Genomic DNA, 13,005 nt, shown 5'->3' on the forward strand with positions numbered 1-13,005 from the left:
GTTAATAAAGAAATAATAATAATGGAACCCCTGCCTCTGCTCCGGTCTCTCCCTTACACCACTTCAAAAGCAACGCAATAAAAGCTTTTACTCGCTTTTGGAATCGCACACATAAAGCCACATATTATGTACACAGTATCGGGGCTCCCTGCAGAGAACATTTCATTGCCTCTCAGCGATAACGTCAATTAACGCAGACGTAACAGACACCAATCGATACGTTTACCAAGGACTACTGTCTCCAGCGTACAGCGTACCCGTCCTCCAACACCGCGACAAAAACGTGGCAAACAATGGCAGTCCCACTGAAGCCAAGAGTCATTAATCAACGCCATCTTACTAGAGATTCCTTCACAGGCTGGATTAACATTTATTTCAAACACATCGCATGACATCACAGCAGACAAAGAAAGCAGAAAGCATTTTAGTTCCCAATACGCCACCGCCAAGCGGAAGCCGTGGGCTCCATTTGCACCAATCACACTCTAATTTACTGCCCTGTAATCTGGATTTCTGAACCACTTCACACACACACACATACACAACACAATTTGACAACGGGTTGAAAATAAAAAAATTTTATTAACACATTTGAGTATTTGCTGTTTACAAAACATTTAAGCCGTTGGATTTTTGAACACCAATAAGAAGAAAAAATAAACCCTTTTGTCTTACAAAAAATACATTTCCCAAACCAATTTCCGGAAGATTTTACATATTTTGGGGGGGGGGGGCAAACATTTTAAAACATAACATAATTTGTCATTTGATTAAAACAGAGACCAGATTTAGTAGGAATTTCTTTAAATGTTACAATTTTAGACACAGTTTAAGCACAAATTCCAACAACGGGTACACGGGACATCATTAGGTTTAGAGATACAACAGGTAAGACGGACCCCTGCTCCAAGAGCTTACAATCTAGAGGTAACCTGCATTATTAGTGTTTTATATAGCGCCATCACATCCCGTAGCGTTGTACAATGGGTAAACAGGACATCATTAGGTTTAGAGATACAAGGAGGTAAGACAAACCCCTGCTCCAAGAGCTTACAATCTAGAGCAGGGCTTGACAAATACGTTGTGAATCTAAGCGCCAGCTAAAAAACTTAGGAGCCAGGATTTTTTTTTTATTTAAACTAACAGTTGGTTAGGAGTGATCTGATCATCAGCCCACTTACTAAACTCACAGCATTTGACCTGGAAGCACCCTGGACTTTCAGGTCAGTGCTGTTTTTATTATTATTATTTTTTTAACCCTTTCAATGCTGATGTTCCATTGGAGCACAGCATTGACTGATATTTAGTCCCCACAAGCTTGTGGGGACAGATGTTAACCCCTGCAATGCCACGAATGTGTTATACACAATTGTGAAATTGAAGGGGTTAACGCTGCACCGACGCTCTCAGGGACCAATCAGGCCTGTCCCTGAAGCTGCCTCTGGCAGCTGGGAAGCAATTGCTGGTCTATAGACCAGCCATTGCAGGGGGGGAGTCTCTGATGATGCTGTAGGCTTCCATGCCTACAAGAGTCATCAAAGGGCTTGTGGGGGGGGCCCGTTTTTGCTGTTGCTGGCCTGCCTGGAAGCTTCCAGGCAGGCCACCAGCAGCAGAGCCCCGTACAAAACGGGAATTAACCCCTAAAATGCGGCATTGAAGGGGTTAACGCTACCCTGTCGCTCTCATGGAGCGATCAGGCAGCAAGGGGATGTTGTGTCAACACTGAACCTCCTTTCCTGAAGCTGCTCCGTGTGAGTGATCTCGGGCTCGGGGGCAGGCTCCGAGTGGCTGTGCTGTCTGCCCAGACTCCTGGGCAGACAGCGGGGGCATTTGTTTTGTGGATGTAAGAGGCTGACAAACTCTTAGGTGCCAGGACAAAATTCTGAGTCGCCATGGCGACCTGGCGCCTGGGATTTGTCGAGCCCTGATCTAGAGGTAACCTGCATTATTATTGTTTTATATAGCGCCATCACATCCTGTAGCGTTGTACAATGGGTAAACAGGACATCATTTGATTTGAAACAAGATGTAAGACGGACCCCTGCTCAAAGAGTTTACAATCTAGAGGTAACCTGCATTGTAAAATACAAGCAATTCACTTCACATGTACAGAAATCAAATGATATGAAAAAGTCAGACCTTATAACACGTTAATCGGAAGAGAAATCCCAATTTACGTCACACGAGTGATATACGGATTAATAATAGATTATGTCTGACGCTGGATTAGAATTCTGGAAAGACCATCTGAAGTACCGTGTTTGTTGTTTTTACGACGTGGTAAAAGTGAGCATTTTATTGCCGTTTCGATATAAAACCGTTTTTTTTTTTTTTTTTTTTAGAGAGCAGGAAGATTATTTTAAAGAGCCCTGAAAATACGCCGACGAGGATTAAGAAGAACACCAACCCTTTCATTGTTTTACGCGTTTGTCATGAACCCAAATCGTAGAAAATGTAGACATTGTGGTTTCCAAAACCCACCACAATGTTTAAAACCACTTTTGGATCACACATTTCTCCTTAAAACACCAGAATTCCACATTTATTCTAAAACCATGGTTTTAGACACAATTTTCAGACGCTCGAGCAGCATTTCATAATATGACATGTACGAGGTATACAACGCCTCGTATTAAGATTAGGACGCGAACAATCGTTGGAACGTATGGAAATGTCAATCCTTTAGAGATGTGGTTTGTAAAGAAAGTCACATACCGTATTGGCTCGAATATAGGCCGCACTTTTTCCCCCCACTTTAAGTCTTTAAAGTGGGGGTGCGGCCTATATTCGGGGTCTAGCGCTCGACGCCCGGGACATTGCAGTCCCGGGCGCCGGACAGGCAGCGGGGTTAGGATACAGATCCCCCGCAGCGGTGCAGGGGACCTGCATCCTACTCCCCGATACGCTCAGACAGCCTCCCATGCCAGCACTTCCCACGGGGGGGGGGGGGGGATTGTGGGGGTTGTGCCGCATCGTCCAGACGGTCACCGGCTGCGGCGATGCGGGTAAAAACAGCCTCCGGGTTGTTTACCCGCATCGCCGCAGCCGGTGACCGTGCACACGATGCGTTTTACCTCTGCCTTATAAATAAGTACTGGGTTAATCTTCGCTGCCCCCAGGATTTAGATTCCCCTTAGTCTGCCCCCTTTTATCTCTAACTGCACCTTAAGTTAACTTTATTAAATTAATCAAATTAACCCTCAGTCCTCATCATTAAATTAACCCTAAACACCCCATTAACCATAACTACCCCTAAATTAACTCTAAATACCCCATCAAACACAACTACCCTAAATTAAACCTAAACACCCCATTAACCATAACTGCCCCTAAATTAACACTATACACCCCATTAACCACAGCATCCCCTAAATTAACCCTAAAGACCCTGTCAACCACAACAGCCCCTAAATTAACCCTAAACACACTATTAACCACAACTGCCTCAAATTAACCCCAAACACCCCATTAACCACAGCTGCTCCTAAATTAACCCTAAACACCCTATTAACCATAACTGCCCCTAAACACCCCATTAACCATAGCTGCCCCTAAACACCCCATTAACCATAACTGGCCCTAAATTAACCCTTAACACCCCATTAACCATAGCTGCCCCTAAATTAACCCCCACCTCCCCTAACTTTCAGCAGGCCAAATATTAATATTATACTTACAGTTAGATGAGTGTCACAGCCATGTGGTTCTGGCCTTCTGGGAGAAGGAAGGGGCGTGGCCAGTTGTCACAGTGATTACAGGGAGGGATTGGTAAGTAGGAACTGCTGCTGTGAGTCAGACTAAACGGATTAGATTATATAATGGGGGGTGTTTTCTGAGCGTTTGCTCTGAAAAACCCTCATTTTATAATCAATAATAATCGATAATGAAATTCGTTGGCAACGAATTTCATTATCGATTATTATCGATTAGTTGTTGCAGCCCTAGAGCCATCACAGCAGCCATTCAGATGCCATTCAGATATAAGCCACGTTTTAGAGTCCATGTGGGATCCACCCGACTGCCAGCTCTGCGGACAAAGCCAAAGACACGACATTTCCAGATTATCCGGATATTGTTACTAGACGGAAATATTGGCAATCTTCACACACTAAATTCTCAGCTAAATACTACTCAGCATTGCCGTGGTTCCAGGATATCAGCTACCGTCTCGTAAACCGTCGTGCTAGATATCCCAAAGCTGCACCCTGTTGGAGTAAATCCAGGTTCGGTGGAAAATCAATAGGGAAAAAAACGCTCTAAAAGAATTCGATTCACCAAAACATTTCGATTCGCTAGGAAACAACATAAAATATAAAGAATATTTTACACTCACCTGCAACATTGTGATCTCACTCACACAACACTCCTCCCTCATGTTGTCATGTTGATTTTGTTACACGCACTCAACATCTTCTTAAGGGTACCACTCACTGCCCTTCACTCACGCTCACTCCACACGATGACGCCAAAGGAAAACAAAACAAAGCGTCACACCATTAAAGCAGACATGTAATTACACAGTATGTCCACACGACGGCGCCAAAGTACAGCAAATTCCAACTGAATATTGTTAATGGAACTGTCATGCGCACAAGTGACCAGCAGGGGTCAGCATTTTCACGACATACAGTTACATATGATATATCTGGGCCTTGCTGCCCTCTGGTGGGGATGGGTGATCATTACACCGAGAGATGCATTTGGTAAATGAAATAAATAGTGAGGTTGTTCTTCATGCTGCATACAGATTATGTAAACAATGAGTCACAGGGCAACAGGTGGGTTTAAATCAGACCCCAATAAATAAATATGTATTCTTAGCTTGTCATATTGTCACATAATATTAATGGAACAGTCATGGCAACCCATGACTAGCAGAGGTCCGCATTTTGAGGGGACTAGGGGTTGTTATTCTCTGCGGTTGAGAGCATTTCTTCCTCCCCGTGAATGTGCCAGTGCTTTGTATGAAATTGATTGTGAAGATAAGCAGAATGCCTGTTATATCTGGACAGTGACTGCTCAGGCTGTTCATGGCACGGAGCCAAACGTGATTGTAGTTGCCACTAATAAGCCATCTGCACTGTTATCTAGTAGTGAAAACGTGACATTGAATCTTAAGAAACCTTGACCGGTCCAGGGATCATTTGCAAATGGACATGGAATCTCATAAAATGGAAACGTCTGCTGCCGGCCCCCGGGAGGGAGAGAGAGAGTGAGGGAGCGAGAGAGGGAGGGAGAGTTCCACCAGAATCATTTATTTGATGCCAGACAGAAATATGAACATTTTTTTATGTGGAAATAAACGGTTTGGCTTCACTGTGTAAAAAAGCGATGGTCACTAACAGAGCGAACTAGCCATCAGGTAGTCTTTGGAAAAGATTTGCCACTTTAGAAATTCTAGATGAGGATATCGGGACGGCAACAAACACCGAAGAAACCATTCAATGTATCAAAGTATTTGTGTAAAAAAAACACACAAAAATAGGCAAAATCTCCACCCCTTTGTGAATTGGCCACAGGAACGTGCAGCAGGATCAGCGCATGGAAATGCCCTGGGTGGTCCGCAGCGAACGTGGGACTGGGCAGCCAGCCAAGCTGGGGCTTGGGACATGAGACAGCATTGGAAACAAGTCCTCCTGTGGTTGGACCTTACGCCAGTCTCCATCGATGAATACTGCAGGGTGCGGGCAGGGCCGGCCCTACAATGGAGCCGAGTGGGGCAATTGCCCCAGGCGGTACTTTTGAAGGGGTGGCACTTTGCCGCCCCGCGCGTTTTTTTTTTGTGGTTTTTTTTTTTTTGAAGCGGAGGAGAGAGAGGGGCGTCGAGTGGTTTTCGCCTACCCGCTCGGTGCCCCTCTCTCTCCTCTGCGAGCCCTCTAGCTCGGTCTCGGCTTGTAATGCTGAGCGCCGGAAGTGACGTCAATTTCCGGCGCTCAGCATTACAAGCCGGCACCGTGGCAGAGCAGGGAGACTCGCCGCAGGACTGTTTAACGGTAAGTACAAAGGGGGGAGGGTAGATAATGGCGTCGGCGAAGTTTGAAATGGTGCATTTTAAACTTCGCCCCAAGCGGCATTAAGTCTTGGGCCGGCCCTGGGTGCCGGCCACGAGCCCCTAGAAATGAAGTTGGGGCCACAAAGCTAACTAACAGCTAATTGTAACTATTGTGGTGCGAGACAACGCTGTCAGCAGAGGAAGGATTCTTTGGTGTCCGTCCGAGTTTTCATTGGGTGCCCCGATGCCTATTCCATCAAGGAGTACAAACTGTTTTGTAGTTGGCGCAGTCCGAACGTTCTCCAAGGCGGCAAACTTCCTGAGACCTTCTACATATTCATATGACACCTAAAGTAGGAGGACATGCATGGAACACATTTCCATAATGAAGGGAGCGCCCGCTCTGAGTATCCCTCACACCCCGAGGAGCGAGGCCAGGCTTACTGAGCCCGAGAACGCTTACCTTTCCAAGATCAGCCAAAAGGTGGAAATGAATGGTGCGCCCGTGCCGCAGGATGCATAAAATCCCATCCAGGTAAACCTGTTCCTCCCGGAAGCAACCTGCAGGCATTTACAAAACGCACGTCACGCGCTCTTCAGCATAACATTCCGCAGCGCTGTACACGGCCCGAGGAAGGAAACACAGTGTAAGGGAGACTGGGGAGACTGAAAGCCGAGCGTGAGGGAGACTGGCGGCTGAGCATGAGGGAGACTGGGGAGACTGGCAGCCGAGTGTGGGGGAGACTGGCAGCCGAGTGTGAGGGAGACTGGTGAGACTGGCAGCCGAGTGTGAGGGAGACTGCTCCGAGTCGTGAAAGCAGGAGCAGGCATCAGGGAGACTGGGAGAGGAGCGTGGGGAGACTGGCGGGACCGGCAGCTGAGTGTGAGGAAACTGGCGAGACTGGCAGCCAAGCGTGGGGGAGACTGGCAGGCGTGCGTGGGGAGACTGGCGAGACCAGCAGCTGAGAGTGAGGGAGACTGGCGGGACCGGCAGCCGAGTGTGAGGGAGACTGGGGAGACTGGCAGCCGAGTGTGAGGGAGACTGCTCCGAGTTGTGAAAGCAGGAGCAGGCATCAGGGAGACTGGGAGAAGAGCGTGGGGAGACTGGCGGGACCGGCAGCTGAGTGTGAGGAAACTGGCAGCCGAGCGTGAGGAGACTGGCAGCCGAGCGTGAGGAGACTGGCAGCCGAGCGTGAGGAGACTGGCAGCCCAGCGTGAGGAGACTGGCAGCCCAGCGTGAGGAGACTGGCGAGACCGGCAGCCGAGAGGGGGAGACAGGCAGAAGGCAGTGGAGACAAGCAAATGGTAGTGGAGTCGAGGAAGACTTGCAAATGGCAGCAGACTATTGCACACAGCAAAGCAGACAGAAAAGCGACAGTGGAGTCTGGGGAAACTGGTAGATGGCGTCAGAGTTTGGGGAGACATAAGAGGACACTGGCAGACGAGAGCGGAGTATGGAGAGACTGGAAAACGGCAGCGGAGGGTGGAGAGACTGGCAGACGGAGAGCGGAGGGTGGAGAGACTGGAAGACAGCAGAGCGAAAAATGGCAGTGGAGTCCAGGAAGACAATAGTTGAGTCTGAGGAGACTGGAAAACGGCAGCGGACTCTGGCAGGCAGCAGAGCAGAGCGGCAGATGACAGAGGAGTCAGGGGGAGAGAGTAGCAGAGTGTGAGGAGACTCGCAGAGGACGGCGGAGACGGGCAAATGGCACCTACTCGGTTTATCCAGGGATTGTCTACTCACCCAGCAACGCAAGCGATCAGGAGCGATAAGAGTTCTGTCTCCAAAGGTGGTGGAGGCGCGGAGTCCGGCTCAGGGAGATCACACGATGACAAATCCTGATAACACAGAAATTATACACAATGCAATGGTTACACACATTAACACTTCTCTCGCTGGCAAAATGCTTTGGAATTCATTCAATACGTATTCTCGTACCCAATGGAAGAAGGGAAAAAAACTCTGCAGGCTTCTGATTAACTATACATCTTACAGGGCTGACATCTATTAAAGTATACAAAATACAGGGCTGGCTCTTTAATTGAACTATAAATTTATAGTTAGGTCAGAGGTTGAAATGCAATTTAAGAAAGTTTTACCTCACCGCCTAAGTGGTAGATAAATGGAACAGACTCCCAGCATTAGTGGTAGAGGCTAATTTACACATGCATGCAAATATGTATACCGCTCCTGAAGCCTGCTTCGTTATTTAAGTGGTTCGCCGGGGTAACTGCCACCAAACATTCGGATGCTATTATCGTTATGCCACCAGTTGGCATGATACAGAGTGCCCGTCCACTCCGCTTATACTCATATGCACAATGTAAAATACAGGGTTTGCTCCGATTCTGAACACAAAATATTGGAGGCAGAAGTCGACACTCGCAAGTGTCCCCAAAAACGCTACGGTGAAAGATGTGGCTGGTATTCAATTCTTACCAGGGCTGGTTTTAATTCCCAGTCCAGCCCCGATGGTGCAGTGTGCCCCCCGTGGCGGTGCGTGTCTTCTCTGTAACATACATGACAACATGAAGAATATCTCAATCTCACAGCATCCTGTGTGTCATATTTGACCCCTGTCAGCTGCCCCCTGCCTGCTGCCCTCTGTCAGCTGCCCCTGCTGCCCCGTGCCGCCCTCTATCAGCTGCCCCCTGCCTGCTCCTGTTACCACCTGCTCATCGTCTGCTGCCCCCTGCTGCGCGCGCTCTCTCTCTCTCTCTCTCTCTCTCTCTCTCTCTCTCTCTCTCTCTCTCTCTCTCTCTCTCTCTCTCTCTCTCTCTCTCTCTCTCTCTCTCTCTCTCTCTCTCTCTCTCTCTCTCTCTCTCTCTCTCTCTCTCTCTCTCTCTCTCTCTCTCTCTCTCTCTCTCTCTCTCTCTCTCTCTCTCTCTCTCTCTCTCTCTCTCTCTCTCTCTCTCTCTCTCTCTCTCTCTCTCTCTCTCTCTCTCTCTCTCTCCTACAGCTGTTTTAAGAAACCAGACGGAGGACAAAAAAAACAAAAAACTAATATAACTAATTTAAAAAAAATGAAGGTTGTCTGTATTGTTAAAGTTTTAGCGAGTCAGGCATAATATATACGCGGGAAATAACACAGTCAAGCTGCCTGGTGCTGCAGCGGGTAGCTGTGACACCTGCGGTGCTGTGGAGCACAGGTTTGATTCCTGGTAGAAACACCTTGCATGCTACCTAAAAGTAAACACCGGAACATTATGTTTTTACATTCATTATATTCACATCAGGGACAAAAAAACTAGGTGCTCCGCCTCCATCCCATTCGTCTTGACCCACACCACCGTTCATACACATATACAACCACTCGCCAGGACTCATGGAGATTAGAACCAGGGACCAACTACATGGCAGGCAATGCACCGAGTCGCAAGAGCAGCAACCTGAACAAGCTCGTCCATGATAGATATCCTCAAATCCGCCGCTCTAAAACCTAAAACGCACGTACAGCCCCTATGGTGCTGTATACAGACACTGGTTCGAACCGGAAACCTTTCGGCTCATAGGTTAGTCACCTAACCTCTACACCACGAGATAGATTTATGATGTTCTTCCCCATGGTTATTTAATGCCTGTTCCTGACTCACATATACGCGGCAGGCATCATATATCTATGGGGAGGGAAAGCAGCCAGCTCTCTATTAGCCTAATGGGTAGTCGTGTGACTTGCCATGCGAAGCGCTGCTGGTTTGATCCTGGGTGACATCCTAGTAATTGTTATAGCGGCTGTGCTTGTCGGTGTCCAGTTGCTCCATATTGGAATAAATCCAAGTTGGTGGAAAATGAATGAGGAAAAAACACTCTAAATAGAATTAGATTCACCAAAACATTGGGATTCGCTAAACAACGTAAAACACGAAAAATATTTTACACACACGAACCTGCAACATTGTGATGTCGCATGTCATGTTGATTTTGTTACATGCACTCAGCATCTTCTCAAAGGTACCACTTACTGCCCTTCACTCACACTCCACACAATGACGCCAAATGATAAATCACAGTCACACCATTAAAGCTGACACGTAATTGCATATTATGTCCACACGATAGCGCCAAAGTATAACAAATTCCAACTTAATATTGTTAATGGAACCGTCATGCGCACAAGTGACCAGCAGGGGTCAGCATTTTCATGACATTCAGTTATATGATATATTTGAGCCTTGCTGCCCTCTGGTGGGGATGGATGATCATTGCACCGAGAGAAGCTGCTGGTAAATTAAATAAATATAGTTCGTAAGGTTGAAAAAAGACCTAAGTCCATCAAGTTCAACCTTTCTACCTAAGCTTCCTATTCTTGATCCAAAAGAAGGCAAAAAAAATATATATAATATCCTCCTCCCTTACCTCTTTTTATGCATGCCAAAAGCTTATTGGCCCTCACAGCTGCTTTCTGGCATTGCGCACTATTCTCAACCGTTATTCCTAAATCCTTCTCATTGGTAGTTTCCCCCAAGGATATTCCATTTAAAGAATAGGTTGTGAGTCTTCATCTACGTTTTGCCGGCACTGTATTCTGTTCTAAGTTTCTTTGGAACGAACAAAAAAAAAAAAAAAAAAACGACTCTTCGTGCTCGTTTTCATGTTCGCCCGAAGACGAATGCACAAGTCTAAGAAAAACTGTTGTGCGCAGGGGCGTACCTAGAGTACTTGGCACCTAGGGCGGATCCTGTACGTGGAACCCCCCCCCCCCACACACACTTTAAAACCGCATAGCATCTATCGTTATTATTTACTAACAGTTATGCTGTACCCCTGTCAGTGTTTAACCCCTTCAATCCCAGGGGTTTTTGGTACCTCAAAGCCCAGAGCAATTTTGCCATTTTTGGGGTATGTCGGTTCAGCGATGATTCTCTTTTCCTGTGAATAGTGTACCCATGTAAACTATATATCGTTTTTTCAAGGAGAGATAGAGCTTTCGTTTGATACCATAGTTGGATGATTAGCTGGAAATTTAGAATGAGAAATTTAGTAAAAACTAGCGAAGATTAGAAAATTAAACTAATTTTTTTTTACATTTTCCCTCTGAATCCTCACAAAATTAGGTAAAGTGATGGAAAATCCCCTCCAAGTTTATTAATTCAGGTGTCCTGATTTCAGAAATACCTAATTTATATAGATTTTCCAGACTTTCCCAGCACCAGGGAGCGTTCTATTAGGTGTACAATTTTGTAAAATTTTTATGCCTATGGCTTAACGGGTTTGGGGGTTGTGAACGGGGGCAGGAGGGTTATACTGGCTAGATGTTATGCTAGGGCAATGGGAAGTAAGGTTTTTTAATAATTTTTTTATTATCTTTTTTTATATATTTTTTTTTAATTTTTTTTTTATTTTAATTTTTTTACATTTTTTTTATTTTTTATACATTATTTTTACACAGTAATGGTTAGAGGTCCTCCTAGGGACCTCCTGAACATGCCAGTGATGTCACAATGACATCACAGCCCACATTATAATTTTTTTTTGTATTATTTATATTAATATTTTAATGATTTTTTTAATATTATTTTTTAAATGACTAACCGTTTTTTTTTTTTCTGCTTTTTCTTACAGGACGGGAGGGGGAGTGAGAGAGATGGTCTCTCACTCCCCTCCCCGCGATCCCCCTGCACCGATCACACTGTGATCTCTATGCAGGTCCTCACAGACCTGCATAGAGATCGCAGCGTCTCTGTGCCTCATCGGAGGGCAGGATATGCCCGCAGGGGATATCCTGTCCTCCGATGACCTTCCGGGTTACGTCAGCAGTGACGTAACCCGGAAGGGAATGCCCGATCGCGCGTTTCAACTGCGCGATCGCGCGATCGGGCACTTTCAACCGTAACAGCTTACCGGCTTTCATGCCGGAAGCTGTTACGGGAGATCGGGCAGCAGAAAGCCGGCAATGCCGGCTTCTGCTGCCAGGGGGGAGTCCAGGCTGTCAAACGACAGCCTGGTCTCCCGTGCAGCGGCAGGGATGTGTCCCTGACGCTGCACGAAAGGCTGGACGTACCGGGACGTCCATAGGGGTTTCTTTGTGGGCGTTTTTTGGACGTCCCGGTACGTCTATAGGGGAACTAAGGGGTTAAACAGGGAAAAGAAAAAATGTCGGTGCGCTAAGCTAGTCTCAGGCTCAAATAATACAAATGTATAATATGAGGCCTACCCACCAGTGTGAGCATGCTGCAGCTACAGTGTGTTGGCTGTACAATGTATACAAAAAACAAAATACTGTCTGCGCTTTTCACCCTAATAACCTCTAATTTATATTATGTTTATATATTTGTTGGCAACTTTATTAGGGTGAGAAGTGCAGTCAGTATTTCAGCATCAGCCTTGCCAGTTCCAGTCCCGCACTTCTGTCTGTGTGCCTGTCTACCTTGCACCATGAATCGCAGTGTACAAACAGACAACACTATCCCTGCACCGATGCCCCTCGCTAACCTGCTTACCCAGTGTGTGACACTGAGACAAACATTGACGGCGGTACAGCATAACTGCTAAAATTAAATAGTGAGGCAAACATTGACAGTGGTACAGCATAACACCTATCACTATATACAGTGGCACAACATAACACCTATCACTATACATTGAGCTAGACATTAACAGTAATGCAGGATAAGCCCTATCACTATATACTAAGCCAAACATCGATGTGGTGTAGGTCTACCACTTTAGTGTCTGGCCTAGTATCTATATAGGGATGCACCGAAATGAAAAATCTGGACCTGACAATTTAGCATTCACTTGACTGAAACCGAAAATGACCCCCCCACCTTTATAAAAAAAAAATTTGCTGTCACATTTTTCTGTCCAATTTTGGTGTGTTACTTTCTTTTAATAAAGGTGTGGTTAACACCCCAAAATTGAACAAAAATATAAAATTGCTAACAGCCAGTACATGCTGGAACCTGAGCATGATAGGAATATGGTCACACACACTCTGCCATACCAACACGGGGTTTGCCACACCAACACAGGCTCTGCCACACAGACCCAAACACACCAAACAAAAACGTAC

At 46.3% G+C, this 13,005-nt stretch overlaps 1 long non-coding RNA gene across 1 annotated transcript; it reads right to left on the minus strand.

Moving 5' to 3' along the window:
• Positions 1-6,096: 6,096 nt before the first annotated feature.
• LOC128504867 (uncharacterized) lies at positions 6,097-8,586 on the minus strand. The gene is made up of 4 exons (XR_008355494.1): positions 8,433-8,586; positions 7,737-7,831; positions 6,456-6,553; positions 6,097-6,340 (listed from the first exon to the last, which is right to left on the minus strand). It is a non-coding gene; the product is annotated as an uncharacterized LOC128504867 (long non-coding RNA).
• Positions 8,587-13,005: the final 4,419 nt, after the last annotated feature.

Source organism: Spea bombifrons, chromosome 9 (genome assembly GCF_027358695.1).
Source record: "Spea bombifrons isolate aSpeBom1 chromosome 9, aSpeBom1.2.pri, whole genome shotgun sequence".
Classification (NCBI taxonomy): domain Eukaryota; kingdom Metazoa; phylum Chordata; class Amphibia; order Anura; family Pelobatidae; genus Spea; species Spea bombifrons.